The sequence below is a fragment of the Lampetra fluviatilis genome, chromosome 58 (genome assembly GCF_964198595.1).
Source record: "Lampetra fluviatilis chromosome 58, kcLamFluv1.1, whole genome shotgun sequence".
Classification (NCBI taxonomy): Eukaryota; Metazoa; Chordata; class Hyperoartia; order Petromyzontiformes; family Petromyzontidae; genus Lampetra; species Lampetra fluviatilis.
In genome coordinates, this window is record NC_136332.1 from 869211 (window position 1) to 880214 (window position 11004).

The 11004-nt window shown below is 45.9% G+C and overlaps 1 protein-coding gene across 3 annotated transcripts in view; it reads right to left on the reverse strand.

The window, feature by feature from the left end:
• Positions 1 to 10264, reverse strand: part of LOC144950580 (rho GTPase-activating protein 5-like) — a 31142-nt gene extending 20878 nt beyond the window's left edge. Inside the window, exon 1 of one of the 3 annotated variants that reach the window (XM_078880723.1) lies at positions 10219 to 10264. The gene's annotated coding sequence lies outside the window, so the exon portion shown is untranslated. Of the gene's footprint in view, positions 1 to 7252; positions 7517 to 10218 lie in introns of those variants that run through there. The other 2 variants (XM_078880722.1, XM_078880724.1) reach the window with 2 other exon arrangements.
• Positions 10265 to 11004: the final 740 nt, after the last annotated feature.

Here is an 11004-nt window from a genome sequence, read left to right on the forward strand (position 1 = left end):
TTCCTTCTCTCTTTCTCGCCCAGGCTCGAAGCAAATGTTGTGACAAACGCTGCTTTTTTTTACACTTCACACTGTCGATGAGCACAGTACTAAAGACCCAAAAACGTCAAGCAGGCAGGAACAAAGGGCAGTATAAAAGTTGTAATAGGGGCCAGATTGTTATCGGGCCAGATTGTTATCAGAAAAGCTTGGGTAAAGGGATGAATGGGAGGGATTTCCAAAGACGAGCAGTGTGTGAGGAAAGAAGCAGCAAGTGAGGTGACCTGCAGTGGTCAGTCAGTGAGCGCGTGGGTGGGCGAGTGTGTGAATACGTGGGAAGGCGAGCGGGTGTGTTGTTACCTGCAGTGTTGTGGGGAGCAGTCATGTAGTGGTTTGCACGCTGCACTACCAACCCGGCGACACGGGTTCGATTCCCACTCACGGCCAACACAAGTGACGATAATTTGAACCGATGATGGGCCTCCCCTAGGTCAACTCAGCCTTAAATGAGTACCTAGTGCGGTGGGTAAACTTCGCTACTAGAGAGACAAAGGTGGTCGGGTGTGGTGCTGGCCACCCACCATCTCGTGCGCAATGCCGGCTTTCATAGGTCATCACTAACAGGCTATATGGGAGATCTTTATCTTTGTGTTGCACTGTTGCTGGTGGGTGAACGTGTGAGTGATTGGGTATAGTGTGTTGTAGTCATCTGCAGTGATGGTGGTGGTTAAACAGTGCGGATGCGATATGGCAGTTAGTCTGGTAGACTGCGTCCATAACATAGGTAAGTGTGTTGTTGTGACCTGCAGTGTGGTGAGAAAGTGGGCGAGTGTGAGTGGGTGTGCGAGTTTTTAAGTGGGTAGGCGAGTCGATTAGTGCCTGAACGAGTATGTAGTGTGTGGTAGTCACCTATAGTGTAAGTGGTTGTGGTGGTTGAACACTGTGGTGGATAAGACGAGACAGTCTGTCTGGTAGACTGAGTCCTCAACATGAGTGGAGGGATCAATGATTGAAGCTCATGGGGACAATAACCATGGCATTCACGACCATATGAAGCACCATGTTAATATGAAGCACCCTGTTAAATATTTGAGACTCTGCAGTCCAATGTTTTCGAAACTTTCCACTGAGACCACAGACCATACTGCTAAAAGACGTCACGTGTTTTTACAACGGGCACTGTACAACGCGTAGGCATCAGTGAAGCAGCGTACACAAACAGGGATCTTGTAGCTCACAATCCACACCACACAAACCCTTTTACTATTTTATTACAATTCCACTTGTTTACCTGGAGAGTCTCAGTCATGAGACTCTTTTAGGTGGGTCCTGCCGCATTATCGCAGTAGAGACCAGACAATTTGTTAATTCGCTTCCCAAATCAAACTTATTTGCAGCATAATTTTTCAAATGTGGCAAATCCAGACCGTGTAAGTGGCACACAATGGCCTACCCTCTTCTTCGATTGTCTAACTAGGAAGCGGACAGTGCGTAGAATTTTTAAAGCTAATATACAATTCACTTCATTTATCGGGGCCGCCTACCAGATTATAACCACAAACCTCTGCAAAAAGCAGGGAACGCGCTGCCACTGAGCAAGTTCTACATAGCCCTGCAAGGGCCCATAACACAACATGCCTGTTGATCACCCATCCACTTGGAGAAGGGGGACTTAGTGCGGGTGTCAGTGAGAGGGGTGATGATGTTAGTGCTGGTGTTAGTGAGAGGGGTGACGATGTTAGTGCTGGTGTTAGTGAGAGGGGTGACGATGTTGGTGCTGGTGTTAGTGAGAGGGGTGACGATGTTAGTGCTGGTGTTAGTGAGAGGGGTGACGATGTTAGTGCTGGTGTTAGTGAGAGGGGTGACGATGTTGGTGCTGGTGTTAGTGAGAGGGGTGACTATGTTAGTGCTCGTGTTAGTGAGAGGGGTGATGATATTAGTGCTGGCGTTAGAGAGAGGGGTGACGATGTTAGTGCTGGTGTTAGGGAGAGGGGTGACTATTCATAATCAACGTTTTTGGGTTTAGATTGCATTATTTATAAATGTGTCGTAACCCTCCACCACCCGACACGGCCAATCAGTAAAAAAGTGTGACGTTGACAAAAGACAAATAGTTCACTGCTTTAGCCCACCGGTGTGTTGAAGCGTGAAACCACAACATTTACAATTTGAGTACGAGGTTTCGCTGGTAATTGCATCCAGCATCATCGGGAAATGTGCCAGAATGGTGAGGCTCTGCTCTGTCTCCCGTTCTTATATAGAGCAGCAGCAGGGTGACGTCATCATTAACTAATTAACTCATCAGGTGCAACGATTTGAGGGGGGGGGGGTTATTGTAATTATATACTAGATTAGTAATCAGGCAGTTGTTACGATGCGAGTTGTAGATTAGTAATCAGTTGGAATTTGTTTTATTGTGATTATGCTACATTAGTAATCAGTGTTTATTTCCCTATAAGGAATTGTAATGTATCTTATTTAATAATACGCTTCCAGGCCGCACTAAGCCTGTAGCTCTCTGAGCGATTAAAGTTATTTCTGTTTCTCTCAATTTCAATGGATTCTCTAATTAGTCTTTGCCAGAAGTAACTAGTTTTACACAACACTTCAACGTTGTAAAAATCAATTGAGTGTCCCTGTTGGCAAGCATGTTCTGCCACTGCCAACAGTTGTGTTTGCGATAGTTTAATATTTCTCTGGTGTTCTTTTAGTCTTACCAATATAGCATCTGCCACATAAACAATTAATCCGATATACACCTTCTGTTGATAATTTAGGTAATTTTATCTCAGGAGTAACTGACAAATTAGTCCGTGTTTTGCAAAAGCAAAAGATGACAGTAAGATTTGGTACAGTACACAAAATTCAACAACTAGTAACTTGCACTAAAGACGAAAGTGTCATCCACATACCTCTTTTGATGTGTTATCTCTATTTACCAAAGTCCCAGTACCTGACACCCTAACAATAATTGAGGACTTGGTCCAACATGGATTGAATTCGGATGTACTGCGCTGGTTAGGCATTGCCTCACCAACACCTATTTTACCTGGAATGGCACCTTCTACAAACAGAATGAGGGTACCCCTATGGGCTCCAACTTGTCACCAGTGATAGCCAACATGTTCAAGGAAAAGATTGAATCAGACGCCATCCAGACATCCACCCTGCGTCCTTCCCTGTGGAAGAGGTATGTGGATGACACTTTCATCATTTGGCCACATGGCCTCCCAGCATTGAACCACTTCTTGGACTACATCAATTCCAGACACCCATCCATCAGATTCACCATGGAAGTGGAGAAAGATGGTAAACTACCATTCTTAGATGTCTACAGGAAAGCCACCCACACAGATTCCTACTTGAAACCTGATTCCCACCACCACCCATCTTAAAATAATTATCTCATCAAAATGCTATACCACAGAGATCATGGCATTTCTGACCGACACCACCTGGCCAGTGAATTAAGACATGTACATCGGGCCCTCAGGATGAACGGATACTCTGACCGCACCATCCGCCAAGCTGTTTCTCCCACCATACAGAAACAGCCACATGAAACTCCGATCAAAAATACAGTAATCCCTCGCCACTTCGCGGTTCAAGTTTCGCGGCCTCAGTGCATCGTGGATTTTTCAAAAATATTCATAAAAAAATTCAAAAATACCGCCATATCGGCAGCCGTATTGTGGAAAGCAGCGTTGTTTCATCGTGATGCGCGAGAGAAACGGTTTCCCAGGATGCCAGACAAAGAGAGAAACTCTCTCAGAGGCTTTGTACATACCCACGGGCACTCAGACAAGGCACGTGATTGGTTCCCGGCGCGAGATCGACGAATGAGAGCACGAGTGGATGTATCCCGTGAGCTGATTGGCTGCGCATCATCGTTGTCATCGTCGTCGTCGTCATTACTGGAGTCAAGTCTCAAGATACTACTGTCATCGGTGAGTGTAGAACACCATAATACGTATCGTATGAGAGAGAGTGAATGTATAATATTAAGGTTTTATAATTAAATAGATGTAAGTAAAATATAAAGTAGAAATATACATATTTTAAACATTCTGGTAATCACACACACATATACGGAAATTCCTAGGGGGCCAATCCTACTTCGCGGATTTTCACCTATCGCGAGGGGTTCCGGTCCCCATTAACCGCGATAAACGAGGGATCACTGTATAACTTTGTCATACATAGTAGGCGTGACCAAAAAGATCTCCAAAATTCTAAAAAAACATAAGATCCAAGTCCGATTCAGTACAGTACATAAAATCCGTGATCTAATTCCATCTGTGAAAGATGTCATTCCTGACTTACAATACCCTGGAGTCTACAAACTGAGTTGCAGTTGTGGTGATTGCTACATTGGAGAAACGAAACGTCATATCTCTGATCGTGTCCGCGAGCACAAGTCAGATCTGAAACACTGCAAAACTGATTCTTCCGCCGTTGCCTATCATTGCTACAACACTGTGGGCTCTCATGAAATTGTTTTTTCCGGTGCTCTGAAAGCCTCCTGGCTAACATCAAAGGTTTGTACACGAGGCCATCCAAATATACAAACACAGACATAATTTCCACCGTGATGGGTACAAACTTAGTAATCATTGGAAAGATGTTATTATCTTCTTGGTTCTTTTGGTAAAGTCACGTAGAAGGGAAGTAATAAAATAATACAAATAAAACATAATAAAATAAAATAATTCTCACGACGTTTCGGCTACAATGCAAGCAGCCGTCTTCAAACGGCTGCTTGAAGACGGCTGCTTGCGTTGTAGCCGAAACGTCGTGAGAATTATTTTATTTTATTATGTTTTATTTTTTATTATTTTATTACTTCCCTTCTACGTGACTTTACCGAAAGAACCAAGAAGATGAATCCCTGCAGCCACGAAAGCTTTAAATCGAAAGATGTTATTAACCATGCAAAAATATTTAACTACACATTTGAAGCATTCCTGGCAGCGATTTCAGCCGCACCACCTCTACATAACAAAAGGCTCAGTCAACCATTCTACACAACACTCATTTCCTGGCAGCGATTTCAGCCGCATCACCTCTACATAACAAAAGGCTCAGTCCCATTTACACACCCCTTTACATCATCCGCACCTAGTTTACACAACAAAGGCTAATTCCTAACATCGTGCTTCAGCCGCACCGAACCTCACAAAAATATTCAGGGCCTACCTTGGCTCCTCCCACCCTCAACCAGTATATATACAAGGACTGTTTTCTTGGAATTTCTCTCACTTGATACAGCTATCGTGCTGTGACGGTTCCACCTGAAGACGGAAGCTTGTGTTGCCTCTGAAACGTCGTGAATTTTATTTTATTTTACTTTTATTAATTTAATTTTTTTACCTACGTGACTTTACCGAAAAAACCTAAGAATAGTGGATTGACAAGACACTGTGAATTAGTTCCAAGTAACATTGCAGATAGAGCGTAAGGATTTGGTGACTGCTTAACACAACTCAGTGGCACTGAACATTGTTCTGTAAATCTCTATATAAGCTGCACCGTTGCCTATGCAGAAAAGGGTAAGTTCACAGCGAGTAAGGAAGCAGTGCTCAAGGAAGTAGTGTCGTGTGGTATAGTTGTGTGTAGTTAGTATTGTGGTTGTCTTTGTTGCAGTGACTGTGTTGAAAAAGTGTAGCTGTGTTGTTTGAGAGGTCATGTTGTAGCTGTGTTGTGGCTGTTTTGTCGGAATGTGTAATTATGTTTGTGTTGTCGGCATGTGTAATTCTGTTTGTGTTGTAGGGGTGTGTAATTCTGTTTGTGTTGTAGGGGTGTGTAATTCTGTTTGTGCTGTAGGGCTGTGTAATTCTGTTTGTGTTGTAGGGGTGTGTAATTATGTTTGTATTGTAGGGGTGTGTGATTCTGTTTGTGTTGTAGGGGTGTGTAATTCTGTTTGTGTTGTAGGGGTGTGTAATTCTGTTTGTGTTGTCGGCATGTGTAATTCTGTTTGTGTTATAGGGGTGTGTAATTCTGTTTGTGTTGTAGGGGTGTGTAATTCTGTTTGTGCTGTAGGGCTGTGTAATTCTGTTTGTGTTGTAGGGGTGTGTAATTCTGTTTGTGTTGTAGGGGTGTGTGATTCTGTTTGTGTTGTAGGGGTGTGTAATTCTGTTTGTGTTGTAGGGGTGTGTAATTCTGTTTGTGTTGTAGGGGTGTGTAATTCTGTTTGTGTTGTAGGGGTGTGCAATTCTGTTTGTGTGGTAGGGATGTGTAATTATGTGGCTATGTTATAGGAGTATGTAATGTTGTAGCTGTGATGTGGTTGTGTTGTAGGCGTAATGCTGTAGCTGTGTTGTGTTGCATTAGTGTAATGTTGTAGCTGTGTTGTGGCTGTGTTGATTGTAGGAATGTGTAACGCTTGAGGTATATTATGGGAATGTGTGTGCTGTAGCTATAATGTTTGTGTTGTGGTTGTATTGAAGGCGTTATGATGTATTGTAGGGATATGTATTGCTGTAGCTATGTTGTTTGTGTTGTGGTGTAGACGTTATGATGTAGCTGTATTGTAGGGATATGTATTGCTGTAGCTATGTTGTGGCGATGTTGTAGGAATGTGTAATGCTCTTGCTGTGTTGTGGCCGTGTTGTCGGCGTAATCCTGTAGCTGTGTTGTAGGAATGTCGTGTGGCAGAACAAAGCGAAACATTTAGCACCAAATATAAAAGGCACAGATCGGCAGGGAACACGTCTCCTCCCTGGCACTGTCCATCCACACGCAGCTCTGCCGAGTGTTGGTGCTGTCGTGTTGTTATTATACGGTATTGTCACATTGCAGTGTAGTTGTTGTCACACTGTCGCAATGTAGTAGTAGCAGTGTGTAGTAGTAAGTGTGTAGTAAGTGTGTAGTAGTAGCAGTGTGTCGCGTACACGTCTGCTGCGGGAATGTTGTAGTGGAACGGACGTTGTTGTTTTTACACAGAGCAGTATCTACCCACCACTGCCATACGCCACAATACCGCCCTTACTATGCGTGCTGCATTGTGATACAGTGGTAACTGCAATGTTCATATTGTGTGTAGTGTGGTGGTTCTGATCGCTGTGGTGGTAGTTGTAAGGTTGTGACTTGCTGTGGTTATTGTAATGGTAGCCGTTGTTGTGGTTGCATGGTGGTCGTCTTGGTTGTCGTGTAGTTGTGGCTACTGTATCGTCGTGGTTGTTGTAGTCGTGTTGATTGTGGTGGGTTTTGTGTGGTTGTTGTAGTCGTTTTGATTGTGTGGTGGTTGTGGTGGTCGTGGTTTCCGCATCCCGACCTGTAGGCCCAGGCTTACGCCGCCGCCTCGCTCGCAGCTCCAGGATAATCACTCCACTCTCTCTCCCCCTCCAAACTCGCAAATGATTTCACTCTCACTCTGCTCGCTCATTACTCCCCTCACTCATTACTCCCCTCACTCTGCTCGCCAATTACTCCTCTCACTCTGCTCGCTCATCAATCTCTCACCCTCGCCGCACGCGCGCTCACTTCTCTACGATCGCGCGCGGCTGCTGCTCTCGTCCGCACGCGCAGACTCGGATCACTCCCCCCCCACATCGCCCCCCCTCGCACCCTGCCCCCTCTCTCGTCTCCCCCCCCCTCTCTCGTCTCCCCCCCCCTCGCTCACCTTGCACCCTCCCCCCTCTCTCGTCTCCCCCCCACCTCGCCCCTCTCTCGTCTCCCTCCCACCTCGCCCCTCCCCTCTCTCTCGTCTCCCCCGCTCACTTCGCCCCCCCTCGTCTCCCCCGCTCACCTCGCACCCTTCCCCCCACCTCGCCCCCCCTCTCGTGTCCCCCCTTCTCGTCTCCCCCCAACCTCGCACCCCCCCCTACCTCGCACCCCCCCACCTCGCACACCCTCCTCCCCCGCTCACCTCCCCAAATCTCCCCCCCTTCTCACCTCCCCCTCTCGTACCCCCCTCCTACCTCGCCCCCCTTTTCTTCTCTCTTCTATCCCCCCATTCTCTTACCTTCTCCCCCACTCTCTTCTCCCCTCTCTCTCATCTTTCCCCTTTCCTTCTCTCCCCCTCCATCTCCCCGCCCTTTTTTTAAAGGTTTTTTTTTACGATCAGTGGAAACAAGATGCTCGGTGAAGTCGGCACTTTGCTTCGTCCCCCCCCCTCGTCCTCTCCCCCCGCTATCCCCCTCTCCCCCTTTCTCCTCTCTTCTATCTGCCTCCCCCCTCCTCTCATCTTGTCCCCCCCCCTCTCTTCCCTCCCCTCCCCCTTCCCTCCCCTCCCCCTTCCCCACTCTCCTCCTCTGCCTCTCTCTTCCCTCCTCTCCCCCCTCTCTCCTCCTCTCTTCCCCCTCCTCCTCTCGCCTCCCCCCTCTCTTCTTTTTTCTTTTCTTTTTTTAATTTCTTTTTTGTTTAATTTCTATTATTTCTTTGTTTCCTTATTTTCTTTTTCTCATTTTCCTTTTCCCCCTTGTTTTTTCCTCCCTCTCCTCCTCTCTCTCCTCCCCTCTCTCCGTGTGGCGCACATGTCTCAGCTCATGGTGCACCCCCTAAACCGCATTCACTGCACAAACCCATGTGCAACAGTAATTCCGATAGCCTGATGCGCAAACGGGCAGTGGTTCTTAATCTTTACCTGCAGCTTTGCACCCCTTTGATTCGCAATCGTATTTTTTAATGTAAATAAATACATACGCTTGACGATACGTGCCCGTAATTAATTAGTTGTTGATGATTTACCTTCTAAAACAAAATCTGGCCATATCTCGCAACCCCAAGAGGTGCGTGCATTCCATGGTTAAGAACCACTGCTCTAGGGGTTACTATAGTCACAACTCTACAGATTACTTACAATGGATTACTCTGCCGATTACTTTCGTTACTACGTTACATATTATTCTGGTAGTTACATATTGGTCTAGTCACTCCTCTAAAGAGTGCCCGAGTAATTACTCCAATCACTATGTTACTATGTTACGATAGATTACTCTACAGATTGCTCGAGTGATGACCAGTGGATTACTCTCGTGGTTACTCTGCAGATTACTCGAGTGATTACCCTACAAATTACTCCAGGGATTACTCATCGACGTTACTGCCAGCGATTAACCCCAGCGATTTCCGTCTTCGCTCCCACGTGTTTAAACTCTGTGTGCCTCCCGTACGTATTGCTGTACTGTATCGCACTATATTCCTGTGTAGTAGTGTGCACTGTTCATAACTATGCCGTAATTATAATATATATTATAAAATGTCCCCCCCAATATATTGCTATAAAATAGATTTCTGTCTATATGATTGTGGTTATGGTTGTACTTTATTCATCCCTAATCTCTGCCATTACATACAATGAAACAAGAAAAGGTAAAAAAAACAGAGCAATGGAATACAATACACTATTAGACATTATTGTAAAATATAAATAAAAAGTCCATCCTATGTGTTAGTGATTTTTTTTATATTTAGGCAGTAAATTCGTTTTCAAATTTAGATTTTTTTTTTCGGGGGGGGGGGGGCCCTCCAGACCCCCTGGAAGATTTGGTCTCCCCCAATGTTGACTCCATGGCAACGGCCCTGGATCATCAAAGATTTTTGGGTTAGATCGCATTATTCTAAATGTCGAAACCCTCCACCACCCGACACGGCCAATCAGTAAAAAATGTGTCATGTTAACAAAACGCCAATTAGTGACTTATTCAGCCTACCGGTGTTTGAAGAATGAATCCACAACGTTTAGAATTTGAGTACGAAGTTTCGCTGGTAATTACATGCGCATCTCCCGCCTTGTGTGATGCAGATAGGATTGTTTCCTGAAAAAACGTTCTATTAAATTGCAGTTCATATAGGTAGGCTAAGAATTTACCTTGTTTTAACTTACAGTATTGGCATTACTAAAGACATACAGTATATAGTTTATACAGTACGGTACTGTAAATTGCTCTGTTTTGCTAAATTATCACCATTCTTTAAGACTCCTGGGTAGGCTAGGTCATCTTCGACTTATGATATTTTTGACTTACGATGGGGTCGTCTTAACGCATCCCCATCGTAAGTAGAGGACCTGTACTCGATAATTTCAAGGCAGCGTAATTGACGAATGTGTTGAGTTTTGTGTGTACTCCAATGTATTGTGTAGCACTGCAGTTTACCGAATATCCTGTATTGTACTAGGCACAGTAGGTCTCTATGCTGTGTGTCGTATTGTGTGCACGTATAGCACTGTGTATATAGTATTCCATGTTGTGTACTATAGTGAGCTGCGGTGTACTGTTGCTGTCTGTGCTCCATCACCAGCGCTGCAGGCCCCGTCTCCTCCTCACGGCTTCCTGTCGTGACGACACAGGCCCCACGTGGTGGGGGTGGTGGGGGTGGTGGGGGGGGCGTGTCGCTGGAGGCGGGGGGGATGCGACGGACGACAGCGACGAGAAAGGGCGCGGGGACCCCGCTGGGGGGGGGGGACACGACGGACGACGATGACGAGAGCGCCGACGAGGGGGGGAACGTGACGATCGACAGCGCCATGGAGGGGAATCCCGGGATTTGCATGACGTGTGATGCCATTGGTCGAAATATGGAGCATGAGGTGGGGTACCTGGGGGGGGGGAGGGTGCGACGGACGACAGATTTCGCTGTGCCCGTTGAATTAATGCAATCGGTAACTCATTGAAAAAAAGAGAGATTACAACTCTGTAGCAATCCACTGGTGGATGAATATAAAGACCTCCCCGTGTCGTTGTCGGTCACGAGTTCGTTGTTTGACCATACTTCACCACATTGGTTAAGTGCACAGGTTAATCAAACGGGGCAGGGATGGGCAGGACCGGTTCAATACGTCACTCGCCACATGATGGTAGCCATGGCCGGAAACTGGATGCATAGCTCAGATCGCAAACCACTCACTGCAACTATCACCCCCTCCAGAAAAGTACAATAAATACATCGAGAATAAACCGGTAACTCTGCACTGAGCTCTGTCTATTGGGTTGGAGAAACGGGGCAGTTCAACCTGCATTTGTTCGAGAGAGCCTGACTGCTGATGAGACACTGAATATCGAAACCAGTCCCGGGAGTGCTTGT